Below are 24,731 nucleotides of genomic sequence, written 5' to 3' on the forward strand. Positions count from 1 at the left end.
CTGCCAGTAAAAATCAGACATGTACTTATATACAAAAAAAATCATCTGTTATAATCAGGGAAGTGTTTTTACTTCCAAACAAATAGCCAAGGCTTTTCATAATCATTTTGTTTCCCTATATGATTTATAGCTTCTTATATAGGTTCTCTTGCACCTCCATTAAAAAAAGTACTTGAGTATATTCGCTCCACTGCACTTCCCGCTCTACCGGTTGATACAGTGGAGTCACTTGGATCTCAGTTTACGAGGGCAGAGGTTATGGATGAAACTGCCACTAGGTAAGAGTCTAGATGGATTTACAGGTTTGTTTTACAAATCCTTTCAAAAGGTAATTGTCCCCTGCACTTTCAATGCAGTTTCTGATATTTATCCTTTTTGCAAAACAAACCCAGGAGGCCCATATTATCATAATCCTAAAGGAGGGCAAAGTTCCCTCTCTTTGACCTAGTTACTGCCCTGTCACTTATTAATGTGGACATAAAGATTCATGCTAAAATTATTGCTAAACACCTAAAACCTGCTATCATTATTATACATGCTATCTCTTATTCACTTGGACCAAGTAGAGTTTGTTTCTCAAAGAGAAGCTTTGGACAATACTGTTAACATATTGTGCTTAAATGAAAAAAACACCCCTTTCTTTTCTAGCTGTGTATTTTACTGATTTTGCTAGTACTTTTAAGGTTAATACACATAAGACAGAGGGGGTGATTTATTAAAGGCAAATAGACCATTCACTTTGCAAAGTTCAGTTGCTTCAGAGCTTAGTAAATGAGCTGAAGCTCTGCTGACTTCCATTATCCAATCATGTGCAAGCAAAAATGCATTTTTTTTCATTTTCTTTAGACGTGATTGGGTATTCTTTTCAAAGTGATACTTTACTGCATTTACTAAGCTCTGGAGCAACTGCACTTGCAGAGTGCACAGTCTTTTTGATTTTAGTAAATCAACACCAATGTGTCTCTATCTGCTGTTGTTTTGGTTAGAACCAGTCAAGGTCCAAGATTATTTCTGCTCCTGGTCAGATTAACAGTATTAGGTTGTGGCCACACCAAAAGCAAAATTCACTGAGACAGACACAGTATCAGCGTATCAACTTTTTGTTTATTTCAGTTCCTGTTTTGAATGTATATAGTGATACTGATAGCCAGACATTTTGTTATCAGATTAGGCAGGCTTATGCAAACTACAAAGTGATCACAAAAACGTATACATCTTATGATAATTATGATAATGATAATGCATGACAGTTCATAGATATTAAGCTGGGTCCTTGTCCATATAGGGGAGTAGCATTCTATTAAAGCCATATAGGGTAGGTATCTTGCTGCTCCACATCGATGTTGTCTCTTTGGGTGTAGAAGCAGGTGCAGTCTTTTCATTAACTCTTGCTGTTCCATGATAAGGGAGGGGTGAGTTGTGCAAATTATCTATTGAATATGAGTTTAAGGCTAATAAGCAGAAGCTTGTTTGAAACGTGTACTTATATATTTAAAAACATATTATGGAATAAACATTTCATTGTGATATTTCAGTTATATCCATTACAGTTCCCCCCTGGAATGTCTATTGCAAAACTGTCCCTCATGCTAATATCCTATCCACCTGGCCCATTTCCCTTGCAGCAACTCTTTTGGGCTGTGTGTGGCATCTTGGGGGAAGAGTGTATGTAATGGGGTGTAGCATGTAATCACCATCAAGTCTTGGTTCATAAACGTGGGGGTAGCTTGGTCAACAGTTTTTTCCACACACCTCTTGAGAAAGGGGAGAACACAACAGATTATGGCAGCCATTATCAAGATGGCTATTATTACCTGTGTTAATAATCCCTGCCACCCCCCTTTTATCCAAGTGAAGTACTGGTCCCAGGGGTTGGTGAGCCCTGAATTATTTTTTAATTCCTTGGACAAGTCCTCAAGTTTCTGGATGGCTAAATCCACCTTACTATTTGGGCCAGTGTTATCTGGGATGTAAGTACAGCATGTACTTGTTTCAGGTATCATCTTGCACATGCCCCCCTTCTCAGCTAGGACCATATCTAGAGCCATACAGTTCTGGAAGGTCAAGTGTGAGTTGGCCTCCAGTTGTTTGGCTAAACCTTGGAGCATATCTCTGGTGTAGTTGACAAATCTTTGTCCGTTGTAGTAGATGTAATTTATCCAATCTACATTCTTGTTTACAGTGATGATGGGAATCAGGGATTCAAATCCTGCTGCTACCTGGTCTCTTGCTTTGAAATCATCTGGGACTCCTCTTGGGACCCCTATGGCATCTATATATACATGGGAGTCAAAACTCCCTGCTGGGGTACTCCTGCACTCCTAGTAGACCTGGGTGTGCTGGCTGTATTTAACTCCACCCATGGAGTGGTTTCTGGGAAAATATGTAGAGGCATTATGGCTTTTGCCAGTGCACATTCTCCTGTCCACTGCCCTGTCAACCTGCTTCTAATGTTCATGTCTCCGCAGATCCAGTAAACATCTTCCAAAGACTGGACTTGATTTTGTACTAAATCTGCAGATGCCTCACTATAAGATTCACAGTAACCCTTAGTGAAATTCCCAAGAGATTTCCCCACTCCCTGATACCGTCCATAGCATGTGTAATTGCCAGGATTAGGGATGAGCTGAACACCCCCCGGTTCGCACCAGAACTTTCGAACGGACCGCAAATTTGTGCAAACTTTAGAACCCCATTGAAGTCTATGGAACTCAAACAATCGAAATAAAAAGTGCTAATTTTAATGGCTAATATGCAAGATACTGTCCTAAAAAGGGTTTGGGGACCTGGCTACTGCCCCAGGGGACATGGGTCAATGCCTAAAATGTTTTTTAAAATGGCCGTTTTTGCGGGAGCACTGATTTTAATGACAATTAAAGTGAAAAAAAAGTGAAATATTCCTTTAAATATCGTGCCTGAGGGTGTCTATAGTATGCCTGTGAAGTGCCAAGTGTTTCCCGCGTTTAGAACAGTCCCTGCACAAAATGACATTTAACGGAAAAAAAGTTTAAAACTGCTTGCGGTTTTAATGTAATATCTGGTTTCGGCAACATGGATGAAAATCATTGAGAAAAATAGCATGGGTAGCTCCCCCTGCCCATTACCAGCCCCTTTGGGTCTTGTACGGATTTTAAGGGGAACCCCGTACCCATATTAAAAAAAGGAAAGACGTGGGACCCCCAGGCCCTATATACTAAGAACAGCAGTATACAGGTGGTGCAAACAAGACAGGGACTGTGTAGGTTTGTTGTGTTAAGTAGAATCTGTTTTTAATTTTCAACTGGTACATTTTTAAAGTGTAGCTCCAGTCAAAAAATCTATTTTTAAGCTTTTTGGAAAACATAGGGAAGGGTTATCAGCCCTGTATAATTTGTTTTGCCGTCCGTCTTTTTTCATCTCACTTCCTGTTGTCTCCTTCCGTTGGCAAGTAGCAGACATTTGTAAGTTGGATGTTTGAAAGTAGGTGCCTGCCCTATATGCTCTTCAGAAATGGCGGAACAAGGTGTTGGTGTTGCCACAACATTGTAAGCCCTCAAAGTGATTCTTGGTAGGCGCTGGAGCGCCCTGCTATGAACGATTATATCAAGAATTGTAATTACATGCCATTGTTGAACAGTGGTAGAAAAATTGGGCATTTGGTAGTGCTGGTGCCACAACACTATAAGTCCTCAGAGTTACTCTCGGTGGGCACAGGAACGGGCCTTGCTGTGAAATATTATATCAAGAATTGTAATTACATGCCCCTGTTAAACAGGGGCTGAAAAATTGGGCCTTAGGCACTGGTGCTGGTGCCACGACACTGCAACCTCTCCCATATACTCTAGTTATGGTGCAGGAATGAGCCCTGCTGCAAAGCATTGCATCTAAAATTGTAATTAAACGCCCCTGTTAAACAGGGGCTGAAAAATTGGGCTGGTGGCATCACCCAGAACCAAAAATGTTCTTCCAAAATATCAGCGGAGGAGGAAGAGGATAGACAAATAACATAAAAGGACAGTCACTCAGCATCAGCATAGGCAGTCTTGAAGGGATGTAATATTTCAAAAAACTATTCGGTTACATCAGCTTCAGGTGCTAGGTAGCTGTGGGTGATCCAAGACTGATCCATCTTTATTAAGGTCAGTCGATCAATCGAGTCGGTGGACAGGCGCACCCTGTGATCGCAGCAATGAAGGTGCGTTCCAAAAGAACGCTGGATGCAGGACAAGCCAGTAGCTCAATTGCATACTGTGCAAGCTCTAGCCAGTGATCCATCCTCAAGACCCAGTAAGCCAGAGGATTTTCAGTGGGAAAGGTGTCCAAGTCTGACCTTGCCCCTAGGTATTCCTGCACCATGTAAATCAGACATTGGCGATGGTTGCTGGAACCGAACATACCTTGGGGCTGCGGACTAAAAAATTGTCTGAACGCATCGGTCAGGCGGCCACCTTCTCCACCACTCCTTCTGACGGATGCCTCAGCAACATGTTGTCCAGGACCAGGAGTTTGTAACCTCCCAGTCTCTGGGAACGCATTGCACAGACCTTTCTGCAAGGCCTTCCAGAGATGTCTCATCCTCTGCTCCCTCTGCGAAAGCAAGATAAGGTCGGCAACCTTACCCTTGTACCGTGGATCAAGGAGAGTGGCCAGCCAGTAATGGTCCCTCTCCTTGATCCGAAGAATATGAGGATCCTTCCGCAGGCTTTGCAGGATCAAGGAGGCCATGCAGCGTAGGTTAGCTGAGGCATTCGGTCTGGAGTCCTCTGGGTCAATAAGGACAACATGATCCGCAGCTACCTCCTCCCAGCCACGTACAAGTCCATGGGTTTCTTGGGACTGTAAATCATCCCTACAAGACTGCTGCTGAGAGCCAGCCTCCACCACCATGCTGACACAATCATCCTCCTCCTCCTCCTCCTCCTCATCCTCTTCCTGTGTGATGAGTGACACAGCAGGAACACTGTCTGGATAAAGGGGGCCTTGAGAGGCACTGCCACTGCTCACCATCCTTGTGGCCTCCTCAAACGGTGACAGGACAGTGCAGGCATCCCTGATCATGCCCCACTGGCATGGTGAGAAAAAAACAAGCTCCCCTGACCCTGTCCTGGTGCCGTAATTGCACAGGTACACATTGATGGCCCTCTGCTGCGTGTGCAGCCGCTGCAGCATGGCCAATGTTGAGTTCCACCTGGTGGGCATGTCACATACAGTATAAGGCGGTTCTTGGGCAGGTTCAACTCCTTTTGGAGCTCAGCCAGCCGAGCATAGGCATTAAATGATCGGCGGAAATGCACACAGACTTTCCTGGCCTGCTTCAGGACATCCTGCAAGCCCAGGTACCTGCCCAAGAACCGCTGCACCACCAGGTTAAGGACGTGAGCCACACAGGGCACATGGGTCACTTGTCCCTGTCGGAGGGCAGAGAGGAAGTTGATGCCATTGTCGCAAACCACCAATCCTGGCTTAAGCTAGCGTGGCATCAACCACCTCTCGGCCTGCCCCTGCAGAGCTGACAAAATATCTGCCCCAGTGTGGCTCCTGTCCCTCAAACAAACCAGCGCAAGCACTGCATGGCATTGTTTTGCCTGCGTACTTGCGTAGCCCCTTGAACACCTATGGAGCACCGCTGGTTCTGAGGACAGAGCACTGGAAGAGGCCATGGAGGAAGAAGAAGAGGAGGGGGTGGAGGAGAGAGGTGTGTCACAACCAGTAGTAGCATTTTGGAGGCGCGGTGGCAGAACAACCTCCAACACTACTGCACCTTGTCCTGCATCCTTCCCAGCTGCCAGAAGAGTGACACAATGGGCCGTGAAATGCCGCGTAGACAAGATCAAACAATCGGGTGGAAAAGTCCGGCAAACTCAAGTCCGGCGGACAATCCCCCCGTGTGTAGCCTCCGGCATACTTTTTTGACCCGAAAGTACGGCGGACTTAGAAAGTATTTTTGCACTCCAATCTTCCCGCTGGACTCGCATTTCAGCGGACAATCCGGCCGTGCCAGTCCGCCGTACTTTTGAAATGAACGGACTTTTCCCGCCCGGAGAAAAGTCTGCTCATTCGAGTGGGTCTCCGCGAAGGAGACGTCGCTGGCCCCGCCACCTGGTATGGACTTAAAGGGGAACCCCCAGGTCCATACCAGGCCCTTGTCCGAGCACGTTACCCGGCCGGCCAGGAAAGGGAGGGGGGCGAGTGAGCGCCCCCCCCTCCTGAGCCGTACCAGGCCGCGTGCCCTCAACATGGGGGGTGCCTTGGGGAAGGGGTTGCCGCGCGGCCCCCCCCACCCCAAAGCACCTTGTCCCCATGTTGATGAGGACAAGGGCCTCTTCCCGAAAACCCTGGCCGTTGGTTGTCGGGGTATGCAGGCGGGGGGCTTATTGAAATCCGGGAGCCCCCTTTAATAAGGGGGCCCCCGGATACCGGCCCCCCACCCTATGTGAATGAGTATGGGGTACAATGTATCCCTACTCATTCACCTGTAAAATAAAGTACAAAAAAAACACAACACACAAGATAAAATTGTTTATTGCACAGCTCCGGGGGTCGGTATCCGGGGGCCCCCTTATTAAAGGGGGCTCCCGGATTCCGATAAGCCCCCCGCCCGCAGACCCCAACAACCAACGGCCAGGGTTGTCGGGAAGAGGCCCTTGTCCTCATCAACAAGGGGACAAGGTGCTTTGGGGTGGGGGGCCCCCATGTTGAGCCTGGTACGGCTCAGGAGGGGGGGGTCGCTCGCTTGTCCCCCCCTTTCCTGGCCGGCCGGGTAGCGTGCTCAGACAAGGGTCTGTTGTGGACCTGGGAGGACCCCCACGCCGATTTTTTTCGAGGTTGGGTTTCCTCTTTAAGTCCATACCAGGTGGCGGGGCCAGCGACATCTCCTTCGCGGGCCCCGCCTACCTGGAGACGCGCTCAAAATGAGCGGACTTTCCTCCGCGTGTGTGGGAGAGTCCGTTCATTTCAAAAGTAGGGCTGATAGTACGGCGGACTTAGTACGCCGTATTAGTCTGCTGAAAAAGAGCTGTGTGTGGGCAAGTAGCCCGTTCAGAAAGTCCGACGGACAGTCTGGCAGGAAGTCCGCCAGACTAAGTCCGTCGGATAGTCCGCTACGTGTGTATGCGGCAAAAGACAGGTAATGTCCCTGTCCATGCTTTCTGGACCATGAGTCAGCGGTAATATGCAACTTACCACTGACCGCCCTGTCCAGCGAGGCAAGGACATTGCCTTCCACATGCTGGTAGAGAGCCGGAATCACCTTCCATGAGAAAAAGTGGCGTTTGGGGACCTGCTACTGAGGAACCGCACATTGTACAAACTCAGGGGGCCGAGTCTACCAACTGAAAAGGCAGCAGTTGAAGGGCTAGCAATTTAGCCAAGCTAGCATTCAACCGCGGGGCATGTGGATGGCTGGGAGTGAACTTCTTTCGACGGTCTAGCAGCTGGGGCAGGAAAATTTGCCTGCTATAATTGGACGTGGGTGTACTGCTAGCAGAGTGCCCGGAAGCACTTGGCTGTGACACACCTAATTCTACACCTTCATTCCTCTCAGAGCAGGTTTCAGAGAGGACTGAAGGTCTAGTGGGGTTGGAGATCCCAGCTGATAAGGAGCAAGGAGAGGTCCGCTTTGTTCTTTGATGTGGGTCTTTGAGGTACGCTTGCCAACGAGCTGCATGGCAGGTCAATATATGTCTGGTCAAGCATGTGGTGCCCAAGCGGCTGATGTTTTGGCCACGCGAGATACGCTTGAGACTTATGTTGCAAATAGCTGCTATGCCTGCTTGCGATCTGATGCACTCGTCTCAAAAAAGGCCCACACCAAAGAACTTTTAGAATAAAGTGCAGGGGCAGTGCCCTGCACAGGCGGAGCTCTGCGGTGTGATTCAGTCGGTGTGCTGCCCCTAAGCTGACCCCCGGAGGGCATCCTGCCTCGTTGTACATGTGCCTCCTCCTCCTCCTCCTCTCTCCTACCCGGCACCCACGTGGAGTCAGTGCCCTCATAATCCCCTCCCTCTTCATCGCTGGAGCAAACCTGGCAGTATGCTGCAGCTTGTGGAACATGACTGCTAGATTGCTGTCCTTTTTGAGCATCCCCTCTCTCTGAACTTACGCTACTGCCTTCCTCTAGCTGAGTATCATCATCAGAGCCTACAAAACACTGGGCATCTTCCTGGAGCATGTACCCAACACTTATGCTCAAAGAGTTCGGGGGACTCCTCAGGAGGACGTGGTGGGTCTAGGGAAGGAGTCACTGATGATGACATTGAGACAAGGGAAGAGGATGCATTGGCAGCTGCTTTGCTAGTACCTTGAGCCTGGATGAGAGAGGATGAGGAGGATGAAGAGGGCTTGGTCATCCACTCTACCAAGTCTTTGGCATGATGCAGCTCAACACGTCTAGCTGCCGAAAATAAGGACAAGCGTGTCCCATGGCCACGTGCTCATGACGATGCACCATGTCTACGACCAGCACTGTTGTCTCTAGACACAGAGCCTGCTTGCCCTCTTTTATTGGCTTGTGCCTGTCTGACTCTCCTTGTTGGCCTTCCAGACATGGTAACGGTCTGCAGGGAGATGGGAAAACCAGCAATTGGGTAGTGTATACTGTTCTGGAGGCACACAACACCTCAACAACTCCTGCAGATGCCTGTATAATAGAACACCAGCAATAAAAGGGTAGCTACAGGTGTATACTGGGCTGGAGGCACACAACACCAACTAGTTCCTGCAGATGGCTCAATTAGAGAACAGCAATATAGGTAGCTACAGGTGTATACTGCGCTGGAGGCAAACAACACCAACTAACTCCTGCAGATGGCAGATGGCTCAATTAGAGAAGAGCAATAAAGGTAGATACAGGTGTATACTATGCTGAAGGAACACAGACAACACCCACTAACTCCTGCAGATGGCAGATGGCTCAATTAGAGAACAGCAATAAAGAGTAAATACAGATGTTTTCTGCGTTGGAGGCACACAGACAACACCCACTAACTCCTGCAGATGGCAGATGGCTCAATTAGATAACAGCAATAAAGGGCAGATACAGATTTATTCTGCGTTGAAGGCACACAGACAGCACCCACTAACTCCTGCAGATGGGAGATGGCTCAATTAAAGAACAGCAATAAAGGGTAGATACAGATGTATTCTGCTTTGAAGGCACACAGACAACACCCACTAACTCCTGCAGATGGCAGATGGCTCAATTAGAGAACAGCAATAAAGGACAAGCATGTCCCATGGCCACGTGCTGATGATGATGCACCGTGTCCACGACCAGCACTGTTGTCACTAGACACAGAGCCTGCTTGCCCTCTTTTATTGGCTTGTGCCTGTCTGCCTCTCCTTGTTGGCCTTCCAGACATGGTAATAGCCTGCAGGGAGATGGGAAAACCAGCAATTGGGCAGTGTATATTGTGCTGGAGGCACACAACACCCACTAACTCCTCCAGATGCCTGTATGATAGAACACCAGCAATAAAGGGTAGATACAGGTGTACACTGGGCTGGAGGCACACAACACCATCTAACTCCTCCAGATGCCTTTGTTATAGAACACCAGCAATAAAGGGTAGATACAGGTGTATACTGGGCTGGAGGCACACAACACCAACTAACTCCTGCAGATGCCTTTATTATAGAACACCAGCAATAAAGGGTAGATAGAGGTGTATACTGGGCTGGAGACACACAACACCAACTAACTCCTGCAGATGCCTTTATTATAGAACACCAGCAATAAAGGGTAGATACAGGTGTATATTGTGCTGTGCTGGAGCCACACAACACCCACTAACTCCTGCAGATGCCTTTATTATAGAACACCAGCAATTAAAGGGTAGATACCAGTGTATACTGTGCTGTGCTGGAGGCACAAAACATCTACTAACTCCTGCAGATGCCTTTATTATAGAACACCAGCAATAAAGGGTAGATACAGGTGTATACTGTGCTGTGCTGGAGGCACACAACACCAACTAACTTCTGCAGATGGCTCAATTAGAGAACAGCAATATAGGTAGCTACAGGTGCATACTGCGCTGGAGGCACACAACACCAACTAACTCCTGCAGGTGGCAGATGGCTCAATTAGAGAAGAGCAATAAAGGTCGATACGGGGTATACTACACTGAAGGCACACAGACAACACCCACTAACTCCTGCAGATGGCAGGTGGCTCAATTAGAGAACAGCAATAAAGGGTAGATGCAGGTGTCTTCTGCGTTGAAGGCACACAGACTACACACACTAACTCCTGCAGATGGCAGATGGCTCAATTAGAGAACAGCAATAAAGGGCAGATACAGATTTATTCTGCGTTGAAGGCACACAGACAACACCCACTAACTCCTGCAGATGGGAGATGGTTCAATTAGAGAACAGCAATAAAGGGTAGATACAGATGTATTCTGTGCTGGAAGCACACAGACAACAACCACTAACTCCTGCAGATGCTGAAACACTGCACAAGGCCGCCGCTCACTGCCTTATATAGTGTGGGGCGTGTACTACACAGCCTGAGCTATAATTGGCCACAGGCATCCTGCCTGTGGCCAATCATGGCTCTCCTCGCTGCCGGCGCTGTGATTGGCCAAGCATGCGGGGTCACAGTGCATGCTTGGCCAATCATGAGCCAGCAATGCACTGCGATGGCACAGTGCATTGTGGGCCGTGAGCGCCATGCAAATTTGGCGAGAATGGCCCACAGTGTTCTGGCTTCGCCGAAAAGGCGAACAGCTGGTGTTCGAGTCGAACATGGGTTCCAATCGAACACCAAGCTCATCCCTAGAGATTAAGTGTTGTTGGGGGCTGGACTGGGAGCATAGGTGTTCAAATGGGGTCAGCAACTGTGTGATAGAAGAATCACGATTGATTTCTTGTAAAAAAAAAAAAAAGCCAGATTTGGAAGTATGTCCAGTGCGGGATAGGTTTGTTGGTGTGAGTGGGCGTTAGTGAGAGGCGGTCTAGGAGAGAGCCGTTGTGAAAGAATTGATGCGCTAATATTTCTGGGTGCTGCAAATGGTATCTTAAGAATTGCGTAGACATCCCTGGGGGGAAGGAAGTTTTATAGGAGTTAAAGGTCCTGGGGCAGAGGAGGTCCTTAATTTTTTGCACGACTCCCTAAAAAAGAGAAGTGTCAGTTCAATAAGAGGGTGTTCCTTTTGTGGGGGGGGGGGTATATGGATAGGCAATATCCATGGGGTCCTGGTAAGATGGCAGGCCCAGTAATATTTTTTAAGGTCCGAGAGACTGATACCTCCTTTTTGTTTTCGGTCATGCTAGGGTGTCATATTCTCTGACGTTTTTGTCCCCATAAAAATGTTGTAGATATTCTTTTGTAGGATAAGAAGAAGGCTGGGGGGAGTTTTATGGGTATGGTTTGTATGATGTATACAATATGAGGCAGGATGTTCATTTTAAGAATCGCAGCACATCCGAACCAGGAGAATTGTGGTTTGTTCCATCTTTTGAGATCATCAGATACAGTTCTGAGAATGGGCAGGTAGTTTCTAGCATAAAGGTCTGAGAGGTTCGCTGTTAGGTTAATTCCTAAGTATTTGATTGTATCATGTTGCCATCGGAAGGGGAAGTGACTGTATCTTTAGGAATGGTGATATTAAGGGCATGGGATTTGGAAAAATTGATTTTAAAATTGGAAAGGTGTTGGAAGAGTTTGAAGTCTTTCAGTAAGTTTGGGATTGAGATATGAGGCTCGCTAAGGGAAAGTAGGATGTCATCAGCAAAAGCTGCTAGCTTATAGGTGCGGTTTGCTATGGGTATTTCTTTAATATTTTCGTTGTTTCTGAGGCAGTTCAGGAGAGATTCCAGGGTTATTATGAAAAGAATTGGGGAGAGTGGACATCCTTGTCTTGTTCCGTTGGCTATGGGGAAGGCGTCTGACAGATGGCCATTGATCCGGACCTTCGCAGTTGGAGTTGTATATAGTGACATTATTGAGTTGAACATTCGATTTTGAAGCTCTAGATGTCTCAATACTGCTTCCATGTAGTCCCATGCCAGTCTGTCGAATGCCGTCTCCGCGTCCCACGACAAAAAAAACCCCTTTGTGTTTGTTGGTGGTCATCCAATGATGCAGATTTATGGCTTTAATCGTGTTGTCCCTTGCCTCCCTCCCTGGAACAAAGCCTAGTTGGTCTTTTTTTTTATCAGGGGTGGTAGGAAGGAAAGCAAGCGACTGGCAAGGATTTTGGCAAAAAGCTTTATGCCCACATTTAGTAGGGAAATCGGTCTGTAGTTGGCTACTAGTGTTTTTTCTTTTCCTTCCTTGGGTATGACTGTGATATGTGCCTCGAGAGGTCTGTTGAAGGGGAGCGTAGAGGACGAGAGAGAGTTATAGGCCTTTAGGAGGGGATTCGTGAATACTTCTGTAAAGGTTTTGAAATAGGTGGCTGTGAACCCGTCTGGGCCGGGGCTCTTTCCTGATTTTAACTGTTTGATTGTGGTTTTTAGTTTGTCCTCTGAGATGGGGTTTTCTTAGAGGCATGTGTCTTCCTTGTCAATGGGTTTTGGGCAGTGTTCAATTAGAAAGTTTTTAATAAGGGCGCATGGGTTGTTAATAGTTTCGGGGGTCGACTGATTGTGTGTTAAGATTGTAAAGATTGGAGTGGTATGCCTCAAACTGGGAAGCTATATCTGGGGCTGTGACTTTTGGTCTGCCATGGGGGTCATTGATAGTGTGAATATTGGTCTGGGCTTTGTTTTTCTGAATAGCTCTGGCTAGGTATTTTCCACTTTTGTTTCCAAATTCGTAGAATAACTTCTGTTGTAGGATAAATTTACGTTTTCTTTTGTGGGATAATTCTGTTAGGAGAAGTTCCCGGGCTTGTGTAAGGTCAAGGTATGTCTGTTGGGCTTGGGTCTGTTTGTGTGCTTACTCTAGCTTTTTCATTTTTTGGATCAGAATTGTAATCGTGGCTTGTTGTATTTTCTTTCGAGCAGTTTTTAAGGCAATGAATTTACCTCTTAGGACACACTTGTGGGCTTACCATTGTGTTAGCGGGGCAGTTTCTCCGTTGTCGTTTTCTAGGAAGAAGTTTTGTATGGCTTGTCTAGTGGCTATTATGTCTTCTTCTGTTGTTAGTAGGGTAGAGTCTAGGCGCCATGTCTTCAAACATGTATGTTGGTCTGGGAAAGTTAACGTTATGGTGATTGGGTGGTGGTCGGATAAGAGCATAGGTTCAATAGTGGCATGGGAGAGGAAAGGGAGATCCGCCTGGGAGAGATAATCAATTCTAGAGTATTTATTATGAGGGGCGGAGAAGAATGTATAATCCCTTTCGTTGGGATGGAGGGTGCACCATGTTTCATGCAGGAGTAGATTTTGGAATTGCAGTTAGCGTAGGGTAGCGAGGTGGTACCTGAAGAGGTGTCTAATAGCGGATATAGAGCTACGTTAAAGTCTCCTCCAAGAATGGTTATACCAGTAGAAAACTATGTCAGAAGTTGGGAGATCTGTCTAAAGAAGCTTGCTTGTGCAGAGTCTGGGCTGTAAATGTTAGCCAAGGTTACAGGTCAGCCTTGAATCTTCCCCTTTAAAAAGATGCACCTGCCTTCCTCATCTATAAGCGAGTCCATGTGTTTCCAGTTTACATTTTTGGAGATCAAAATTTAAACTCCTTTGGTTTTTGCATGGGAGTTGGTAGAGTGATAGGCAGGTTTGAAACAGGTGGTTTGCGAGTTTAGGAATCTTGTCTGTGCGAAAATGCGATTATTGTAGGAAGACGATATTGGCTTTTAGTTTGTGCATTTGGGAAAGAACTTGGCTACGCTTTTCTGGAATATTAAGCCCTTTTGCATTCACAGATACTATTTTCAATGTGGTATGTTTGATGGGGGGTCTTTATGCAACATGATGTGTGGGTGGAGGGACTTCTAGTAATGCCGCGTACACACGTAGCAGACTATCCGGCGGACTTAGTCTGGCGGACTTTCCACCGGACTGTCAACCGGACTTTGCGAACGAGCTACTTGCCCACACACGGCACTTTTTCAGCGGACTAATACGGCGTACTAAGTCCGCCAGACTATCCGCCATACTTTTGAAATGAACGGACTAGTCCACACTCGTGGAGGAAAGTCCGCTCATGTCTCCCGGTAGCCGGGGCCAGCGAAGGAGGCGTCGCTGGCCCCGTCACCTGGTATGGACTTAAAGGGGAACTCCTACGCCGAAAAAATCGGCGTGGGGGTCCCCCCTAGGTCCATATCAGACCCTTATCCGAGCATGCTACCCGGCCGGCCAGGAAAGGGGGTGGGGACGAGCGAGCGCCCCCCCCCCCCCCCGAGCCATGCCAGGCCGCGTGCCCTCAACATGGGGGGGTGCCTTGGGGAAGGGGGGCTGCACGGCCCCCCCAACCCAAAGCACCTTGTTCCCATGTTGATGAGGACAAGGGCCTTTGCCGTTGGTTGTCGGGGTCTGCGGGCGGGGGGCTTATCGGAATCCGCCTCCTTCGCTGGCCCCGGCTACCTGGAGATGCGCTCAAAATGAGCGGAATTTTCTCCGGGCGGGAAAAGTACGTTCATTTCAAAAGTACGGCGGACTGGCACACACACGGCCGGATTGTCCGCCAAAATGCGAGTCCGGCGGACAGATTGGAGTGCAAAAATACTTTCTTAGTCCGCCGGACTTTTGGGTAAAAAAAGTCCGCCAGAGCCCACACACAGCGGGATTGTCCAGCGGACTTGAGTTTGCTGGACTTTTCCACCAGATTGTTTGATCGTGTGTACGAGGCATAAGTGAGAAAGTTAGGAGTTGATCGTCTGATATCTTGCTTAGGTGTAGGTAGAGATAGTTAGATGTGGGTGGTGGAGATATTGATTACTTGGGGGGTGGGTTGTGGATGAGATGTTGGGGTAGCAGAGACTGAGGGGGTCAGCGGGAGATGGGGATGTGGGTCAGTGGAGGTGAAAAAGGGGCAAAGAGAATAAAGTGGGTGGGTAAGGAAGAGGGAGGGAGGTGTTATATGAGGGGGTTATAGAGGGTGAGGAGGAGAGGACGGGGGGAATTTTCCCAGATGAGGGAAAGGGGTAAGAAGTATTCCAGAAGTAAGGAAAGGTGTTAATACCTTCCTTATGGGGTGTCGTGTGGTCCGGTAAGGGTCAATGGGAATGGATATATTTCGGTAGTGTGGAGAAGTGGAAGGCGCCGGTGTGGTAGTGATGCGTTGGACAGTAAAGACCTCTGGTCCCCAGAGGAAGGTATTAGTGTTAGGTGGAGGAGCCCTTAGTTCTGACTTTATATATTAGGACAACGGTTCGGCAGAGGGGAGACTCAGTAGTAGAGTGGTAGGAAATTGTAGGCTATAGTATGGTAAGAGGATTTCTAGGGGCTGAGGTATACCAGGTTGGTCTGATGTGTGGTATCCTCGGCAATTTGCAAGTGGGTATTGGTCAGTTTGATTTAAAGGGGGTTTAGCGCCATTGTGAAACTGTAAGGCCGCGTACACACGCGCGGACTGTTCGCCCAACTTTGTCCGTCCAACAGTTTCGGCAAACAGTCCGCTCAAACTTAGCATTGACGGACATGGCCACACACGACGGACGAACAGTTTGCTGAAACCGTGCGCGATGACGTGAACGGCACGCACGACGGGACGAAAAATACGACGTCCTATACACTGCATTATAGCTTTCGGCGTGAAAATCCTTTCTGAGCATGCGCGCAACTTTGTTTGACGAACAAGCCTACACACGAGCGGACTGTTCGCTGAAACAAGGTTTCAGCGGACAGTTTTACGGAATTTCCGAAAAACCTTGTCCGTCCAACTGTCCGCTGAAACTGTCCGCTGAAAGCCCACACACGAGCGGACTGTCCGCCCAAACACTGTTCAGCGGACAAAGTTGGGCGAACAGTCCGCGCGTGTGTACGCGGCCTTAGAATATTATTGCTATGCCAATAGGGTATTTTGCCAGTACTGTATTTACTTTACTGTAGTGTCGAATCTTGTCCGAATCGTGTGGGCGAAGCCCCTCATTTTTTTTTTTTCCTGTGGGTATGTTTCTGAGAGTTGGTTGTAGGGATAGACTCGCCTCGCCTACCTGGCTGGATGGTTGTCCAGAAAGCGAATAGGTGGGATATGTAGCACAAGTGAGGTGTAGGTTTCAGCCCCATGTGGCGGGGACCCCCCCCAGACATCTTTGCTTGGCTGCTTACTAGAACAATATTAATGGAGAGCAGAAATAATATTTGGACAATGTTAATTTTTCAGTCGTTAGTTAAGTGTGACACAGCAGGGAGATGTGTCAAATCCCAACAACAAGCAATATCCAACCTAAACAAAACATGGTAACAGGCAACAGGTAACTGGGACCAGTATGTCATTCAAAACCTTTTTCCCCCTTTTTGTGGATCCTGGCTTCACTGCAAATCTTATCTCGGCTGGACACCTTGGATTATTTCCATGTTTGAGTGAGGACGAGTTAATGTGGATAGCCTGGCTGATAGGGCGTTTGGTGTTTAAGGGATGTCAAATTAGACCAAGATTGTTGCCGTATTGATTGGAGAGCCCAATTGTAGGCATTTGTTTATTCTTAAATGGGGCTGGGGGAGAATGGTGTTGTCAGAGGAGCCCTGTTGTTACAAGAGGGGAGTTGTTTAGGAATATAGGATGAGGGGAGGAGCATTGGTGAAAGCCAGTTTAGTATCCTCATGAAATTGTCCCTATGATTAGGAGATTGAGCCTCTATTGTGTAGTGCCAATGGTCAGTCTTTTAACTGCGGCCTGTGGGACAATATATTCTCCTTTTCTTTCTTTTTTTTTTATTTCCCCCCTCTCCTCTATCTCCCCCTCCCTAGGGTATTACCTTTATGGATTCTATTGTCCATCACGTACTGCAGTCACTGGGATAGTGTGAGAACTGGGAAGAAGGTGGATTGGGGGAGGGAAGTTATGCAAATTTGGGAGGGGGGTAAGGGGAGCTCATGTTTATAGCATTATTTAGAAGTCTTAGAAATTATTCATTACCTAGTAGGTATATTCATACTTGCATGAGGAGGATCAAGTTGGAAGTGTGTATGCTGTGATGTAGGGATTGCCCCCCGTTTCTTCCCATGTAGATATTCAGACCATTTGGTGGTAACCTGCTTCTTGAGCATGTGTTGTATGCTGGCGAGAAGACAGGGCTCTCTTCCGGTTGAGGGCAAGTCATGGGGTCAGAATGCATGACCGTTGTAGAGCTTCGAGTGATGTATTAGCATTGCGTTGGTCATTTGAAGTATGGATCAGTTCCAATCCGGTGACTGTGGTCTGCTTGTGTTGAAGTGTTTGGTGGTACTCCAGAGAGCCAGGTATCCTCTTGAACCAAACATAAAGTGGTTGGTTTGCTGGGTTCAGGTGGTAGAAGAGAGAAGGGAAGATTGTTCCTTACTCTGGACCCCCATGGTGGGGCCTTCTATGTTCAGGGGAGGCTGTAGGACTATTAGCGGCGTTTCTGGATCCTGCGGATGTGGTGGTTCTGAGCGAATTGGATCTGCAGATGTGAAAATCATCTCGGACTGGTATGGCATCTATTGACGCGGATCTCCTGAGATGAGGAGGTTGGAGGGTTCTGTATCAGTCAGGTAGTTCAACGTGGGGTATGTTTAGTGTTTCACAGAATGCGTTGAGATCTTCTGGGACTCTGCGGCCTTGTGCTGAGGCCAAGAGGCAGAAGGGGAATTTCCAGCGATACTGGATTCCGTCTGCTTGCAGTAACTCCAGGAGTGGGCGCAGATCCCTTCTATTCTGGAGAGTGATGGGTGACAGGTCTTGAATTTTTTTATCTCTGTGCCTTGGAACATATAGGATGAGGGAAAGAGCACCTGGCACCTCTTTTAGTTTGAAGTTGACCAAACAACATATTATATCTCTGAGTGGGTCAGAGTCTCTTGGGTCTGAGGGCTCTATGCAGATGCTCATATTCAATGTGAGATTCAGGGGACTTTTATAGAAGGTCATTAAATATGGCTATAGTGGCCTGGGCAAGTCGGGTATGGTCGATCGATTCTGGCATGCCTCTCACCTGTATGTTGTGTCATCGGCCGCTGTTGTCCAGGTCCTCCATGTATCTGTGCACTTCTCTGAACTGGACATTGTTCGCTTGAGAGGATGTTTGCAGCTGGTGTATAGCATTCTCATTGTGCATTGTTGTTTCTTCTATTTCATCCATGTGCATTGTCATGGAGTGGAGGTGCCTCCTGAGGTCCTTAATGGCCGTTGCTAATGTGGCTTTAATATCCTCTGCCACTGATTTCAGGTCTCCAATGCTTAGGGGCTGCTCAGCAGCTGTGTTGGGCTGTGGGGACTGCACCTGGTGTCTTCCTGAGGGGTTCAGGCTGGAGGATTGTGCTGTTCTGGAGTAGGCCCGAGATAAAACCGGGGCCTCGCATGGCTGCGTCCGGAATATCTCTGGTATACCGTGGCTCTGTTGTGTATCCGATCCCCTAAGGGAACGGGATCGGGTCGGGGATGCGCTCCCCTTCTGTTTCCCCATGTCAGCGCTGCTTTCTGGCTCCGCTCTGTTCGTATGATCTTCCCCTGTAGACCGGAGCACGAGGGTTAGACGTCCATTACCGTTTGACGCCAAGCCACGCCCCCTGTGTTCACTTTTATGCATCACTAGAACACTTGGATTTTACCTGAGGAGTTGGACTATCTGTTATTTTGGGACTTTTTTTTACACTGAATTATGTTTTATACATTTATGTCACTAATTGAATATGAATTATGAAGTATTGGGAAGATTTATTTGAATTCATTATTTATGTCATCATTTACATTGATACACTGACGATTTTATGGTATTTTATTGAAGCACTGAGTGTCAATGATTTTTTTTTAGGAAGTATGCTCACTTTTTGTTTAATTTGGGTGTAAGTCTTGTATTCAGGCTTGTTAAAGGTGCAGCACCCTCCTTTCCGCTATCTGAAAAATAAGCGCAGGGTTTATTTTGTATATGTATTAATTATAATGTATATCTGGCTACAAGGATTCTAAAACATAAAAAATATGTAAAAAATTGGCAACACCTCCCCACTGAACACTCTTAGTCTGAGAGCAATAAATTGCTGTGGGAAATCTCCCCCAGGCTATATTTTTTGTTTTACTTGAAAATTAACTTCTTGAAGAATTCTAATGAAAAGAATTTTTAAACATGAAAAGCCCTTGTAGCATGGTCCTGTGTAATTACAAATCATACCAGGAGAACTGGATGTTCATGTTTTTGTCTCCCTCTGAAGCTTTCAAAAAGTAATGGACTGGTCATGATCAGGTTTAGAAAAAACAGCCTTAACAGGCATGTAATGGATGGGGGCTTTTGACACAAAGTGGACGTGAAATTCCTGCAAGCTATGGGTTGCACTACCAACCTGGGGGCTATAACTGAGCCAAACATCTTTGAGACAGACACATCCAGGCACTTAATTGAAAAACAATTAACTACAAAATGATTCTGTGAGTATATTGTGGACTGGAGAAATCAAGACCATTATCCTCCTAAAGGTTCTATTTGGAGAGATACAGACACTTTCTCTACCAAAAAGTTAAGAATCTCAGAGAGTCCTTAAAGCGATTGTATATCTTATTTTTACCTACAAGTAAGCCTATAATAAGGCTTAGCTGTAGGTAAAAATGACACATTTTTACATTCTTACACCCACATGGTTTAGGAGAAATTCACCCTGCATGCAACCGGTGATGCCAGCGGCGCATGCGCTCTGACGGTCCGACATATCGTGCCGGAACTTCAGAGCTACTTTCCAGAGGAGTGACATCATCGCTGCTTTGGCCACTCACAGCGCCAGCGCCCACAAACCCAGAAGTGGTGAATGGGCACTGATACAGGGACTTAGTTCTAAGGTACATATTTTATAATGTGCTAGCATGCGATGTGTACTATTACATTATGCTATTCAGAAGTCCCCTGCATATCAGAGTCCCCATCAGAAGCCCCCTTCACATCAGAGTCCCTTACAGAAGCCCCCTTCACATCAGTACCCATCAGAATCCCCCTTCACATCAGAGTCCCCACCAGAAGCCCCCTTCACATCAGAGTCCCCACCAGCAGCCCCCTTCACATAAGAGTCCCCTACAGAAGCCCCCTTCACATCAGAGTCCCCTACAGAAGCCCCTTTCACATCAGTCCCCACCAGAAGCCCCTTTTACATCAAACTCCCCTACAGAAGCTCCCTTCACACCAGACCCCATCAGAAGCCCCTTCACACCAGTCCCCATCAGAAGCCCCTTCACACCAGTCCCCATCAGAAGCCCCCTCACACCAGTCCCCATCAGAAGCCCCCTTCACATCAGAGTCCCCTACCGAAGCCCCTTCACACCAGTCCCCATCAGAAGCCCCCTTCACACCAGTCCCCATCAGAAGCCCCCTTCACATCAGTGTCCCCTACAGAAGCCCCCTTTACACCAGTCCCCATCAGAGGCCCCCTTCACACCAGTCCCCATCAGAAGTCCCTTCACATCAGAGTCCCCTACAGAAGCCCCCTTAACACCAGTCCCCATCAGAAGCCCCCTTCACATCAGAGTCCCCACCAGCAGCCCCCTTCACATAGGAGTCCCCTCCAGAAGCCCCCTTCACATCAGAGTCCCCTACAGAAGCCCCCTTCAAATCAGTTCCCACCAGAAGCCCCCTTCACATCAGAATCCCCACCAGCAGCCCCTTTCACATCAGACTCCCCTACAGAAGCCCCCTTCACACCAGACCCCATCAGAAGCCCCTTCACACCAGTCCCCATCAGAAGCCCCGTCACACCAGTCCCCATCAGAAGCCCCCTTCACATCAGAGTCCCCTACAGAAGCCCTTCACAGCAGTCCCCATCAGAAGCCCTCTTCACATTAGTCCCCATCAGAAGCCCCCTTCACATCAGAGTCCCCTACAGAAGACCCCTTCACTTAAGCCCCCACCAGAAGCTTCTATCACATCAGACTCCCCTACAGAAGCCCCCTTCACACCAGTCCCCATCAGAAGCCCCTTTCACACCAGTCCCCATCAGAAGTCCCTTCACATCAGAGTCCCCTACAGAAGCCTACTTCACTTCAGTCCCCATCAGAAGCCCCCTTTACAGCATAGTCCCCTACAGAAGCCCCTTTCACATCAGTTTCCGCATCAGAAGCCCCCTTCACAGCAGAGTCCTCACCAGAAGTCCCCTTCATATCAGAGTCCCCACCAGCAGCCCCCTTCACATCAGAGTCCCCTACAGAAGCCCCCTTCACATCAGTCCTCATCAGAAGTCCCCTTCACACCAGTCCCCATCAGAAGCCCCCTTCACATCAGTGTCCCCTACAGAAGCCCCCTTCACATCAGTCCCCACCAGAAGCCCCTTTCACATCAGACTCCCCTACAGAAGCCTCCTTCACACCAGTTCCCATCAGAAGCCCCCTTCACACCAGTCCCCATCAGAAGCCCCCTTCACATCAGAGTCCCCTACAGAAGCCCCCTTCACATCGGTCCCCATCAGAAGCACCCTTCACAGCAGAGTCCCCCCCAGCAGCCCCCTTCACATCAGAGTCCCCTCCAGAAGCCCCCTTCACATTAGAGTCCCCTACAGAAGCCCCCTTCACATCAGTCCTCATCAGAAGCCCCCTTCACATCAGACTCCCCTACAGAAGCTCCCTTCCCACCAGTCCCCATCAGAAGCCCCTTTCACACCAGTCCCCATCAGAAGTCCCTTCACATCAGAGTCCCCTACAGAAGCCTACTTCACACCAGTCCCCATCAGAAGCCCCCTTCACATCAGAGTCTCCTACAGAAGCCCCCTTCACAGCATAGTCCCCTACAGAAGCCCCCTTCACAGCATAGTCCCCTACAGAAGCCCCCTTCACAGCAGAGTCCCAACCAGAACTCCCCTTCATATCTGAGTCCCCACCAGCAGCCCCCTTCACATCAGAGTCCCCTACAGAAGCCCCCTTCACACCAGTCCCCATCAGAAGCCCCCTTCACATCATTGTCCCCACCAGCAGCCCCTTCACATCAGAGTCCCCATCGGAAGTCCCCCTTCACATCAGAGTCCCCACCAGCAGGCCCCTTCACATCAGAGTCCCCTACAGAAGCCCCCTTCCCATCAAAGTCCCCATCAGAAGCCCCCTCACATCAGTCCCAATCAGCAGCCCCCTTCACATCAGAGTATTCTCCCTCTTCTCCCCCTCCCACATTTACTCACAGTTTTGAAGGCAGCTTTTCTTCTTCTCTCCAGTCATGTGATAACAAGAGATAAGGGGAGAGTGGAAGGAAAGTCTGCCTCTGTCTATCTCCCCCTGCAGGCTGGAGGGTGTATAACACCTAATGCTCTCTCCAGCAAGTGACGGAGCTGCTCCTCCTGACAGGTTGAAATCGCGATCACTCACTGTCAGAGAGGAGTGGCTCCAGGACTGCACCAGACCGGCCTACTGAGCCTTTGGCCCTCCAGGAATCTCCCGGTAGTCCCGATGGCCAGTCCATGCCTGGGCGCCGGGATTATTGAAGTGCTAACACCAGGTATTTGAAGTATCTTTATCTGCTTATTGTCAAACTTTGGAAAACACATATTGTTATTGTGGTGTAGGATCTGGGGCTGCTGTCCCTCCATCCCTCTCCCCCTTTCCCTCTCCATCCCACATTCATCTCAGACTCTAGCCACACCCCTTTGGGCCATGCCTATTTAAGCCATGTCCATTATTTTGCGTGAACCACTCCCATTTTTCCCCTCGGCACGATGCGTGTGCACATTGTCAACGTTTCCTATGCCATGCCTACAAATGCATGTCCCGCCCCCAAATTATAATACAACTCTGCCTACAGCCAAAAAAGTGTCCCAGATTTTTTTTTTACAATGTTGGCAACTATGCATTAGAATACATGTGCTCCCACTGTAAAGACTCTTCAGAGTTAGGGTCTGCAGGATACAGGGTGCCTTGCCGTGGCCTGCAGCTTATTCATGTATTTGCAATTGTGTGCAACTAAACCCCTGTTTTTAACACATACTGTTAGACAGGTTAATTCACAGACTGGTTGGTAAGTGGAGCTTGGCAATTCTTTGGTTTTATTTGACGACGCTTTAAAAATGTTTACAGGTTACAAGTTTAGAGTTAAGAGGAGGTCTAGTGCTAGAATTATTGCTCTCTCTCTCTAACAATCTAGGCGTGTTTATCTGGCTCTGAAACTAGCCAGTGCCTCACCAGCCACTCACCTCACTGCACGTCCCTGACTGCCAGTGATTGTGTTTGCAGTGTGGGCATGTGGAGGCGGCAAATTTAATTGTAAAGCAGACAGTTTGGTGAGTACTGGCATCCTCCACCCCCTTCACATTTCCAAATGTCTCTTCTGCTGCTCTTACAGCACTGGTGTTTCTCTCTCCTAGACAGTGAGGGCTGGGGCAGTCTCTGTGACATAGGACAATTACTGTTACATGTGCGGTAGTGTCAGGAACGACAAGCCAGTAATCAAAATGTCAACAGAAGAAGAACATCTGTGCACCATTTCCCAACAAGAAGAGCAGCACAGTGCGCGTGCATGTGCAGATGCGCATATGACCGTACGTGCACGAAGGTGCACGCACACACTTTGTGACAGTTCTTGCCACCAGATGCGCTATTTAAAGGAAGCTGATGCCCTGGCTCAATGCTGTCTGGTCTACAGCATTGCCTGTGACCCTTACTACACGTTATCCTGAAAACCTGTTCCAGTAGACTTTTATCTTGTTCCTGACTTCACCTGCTATCCGCCTGCATCTGATCCCAGCTTGTCCTGACTCTGCTCCTGTCTCTTTCTTGGTTACCTCGCTGCCCCCCTGTTACCGACTCAGCCTGTACCCTGACCTTGTCTCCAGCTACTGCATCTGTTCCTGATCTGTCTGCTAGTGTATGACCCGGCTTGCCTGTACCTGTCTGTGTTCAGGTCTACAAAACACCTCCTCACTGACTACTGAGTCCTGCTTCCAGTCTGATCCTGTATCCAGTCTTCTAGCTGTTCCAGTTATCCTCATTGCTGAAAGTCTCTCCATGGCACCATCGGAAGTTCCAACAAGCCCCTACATCAGTGATCCTGCCAGGCACTTGTGCCACTGTGCGTTCCCGAGCTCCCTGTCTGCTCTATCAGGAGGTCTCGAATCAGAGGTGTAAGAGAGGCCTTCCTCTGCATACCGGGCTCTACAATCAGGTATGTGACAGGTACTCCCTGTGATGTGGGACAATATCTGTGATGTGAGACAGTTTCTGTGACATGTAGGGCAGTCTCTATGATGTAGGACAGTCCCTGTGAACTGTGCGGCAGTCCCTGTGACATGTGGGATAGTTTCTGTGACACGTGGAACAGTCCTTGTGATGTGAGGCAGTCCCTGTGACATGGGGGACAGTTTATGTGACATGTGGGACAGTCTCTGTGACATGTGGGACAGTCTCTGTGACATGTGGGACAGTCCCTGTGACATTTAGGACAGTACCTGTGATGTGGAACAGTCTCTGTGACATGGGGACAGTCTCTGTGATGTGGTACAGTCCCTGTGGCATGGGGGACAGTTTATTTGAACTGTACGGCAGTATTTTTGACATGTGGGGTAGTCTCTGTGGCGGAATTATCTGGAGCAGTCTCTGTGGGAGCACTGGCATCTTTGTCAGGCAATCTCTGGGGGGAGCCGCAGTCTCTACCCTCATAGAGATTGTCAGTGCTCCCCGAGACCTTTCCAGAGCATGAAGCAGCCAGGAATTTATTTCCATAAAGGACACCAAAATCCTCAGCACCAGGCCCATGATGCTCTTAATCTGGCCCTGAGTTAT

At 48.3% G+C, this 24,731-nt stretch overlaps 1 long non-coding RNA gene across 1 annotated transcript; it reads right to left on the bottom strand.

Moving 5' to 3' along the window:
* Positions 1–1,084: 1,084 nt before the first annotated feature.
* Positions 1,085–18,544, bottom strand: LOC143996000 (uncharacterized). Its single transcript, XR_013277494.1, has 2 exons — positions 16,956–18,544; positions 1,085–1,430 (listed from the first exon to the last, which is right to left on the bottom strand). It is a non-coding gene; the product is annotated as an uncharacterized LOC143996000 (long non-coding RNA).
* Between the last annotated feature and the right edge of the window lie 6,187 nt (positions 18,545–24,731).

Source organism: Lithobates pipiens, unplaced genomic scaffold, assembly GCF_037356315.1.
Source record: "Lithobates pipiens isolate NorthernLeopardFrog02 unplaced genomic scaffold, aLitPip1_a1.2 Scaffold_19, whole genome shotgun sequence".
In the NCBI taxonomy this organism is placed as follows: Eukaryota; Metazoa; Chordata; class Amphibia; order Anura; family Ranidae; genus Lithobates; species Lithobates pipiens.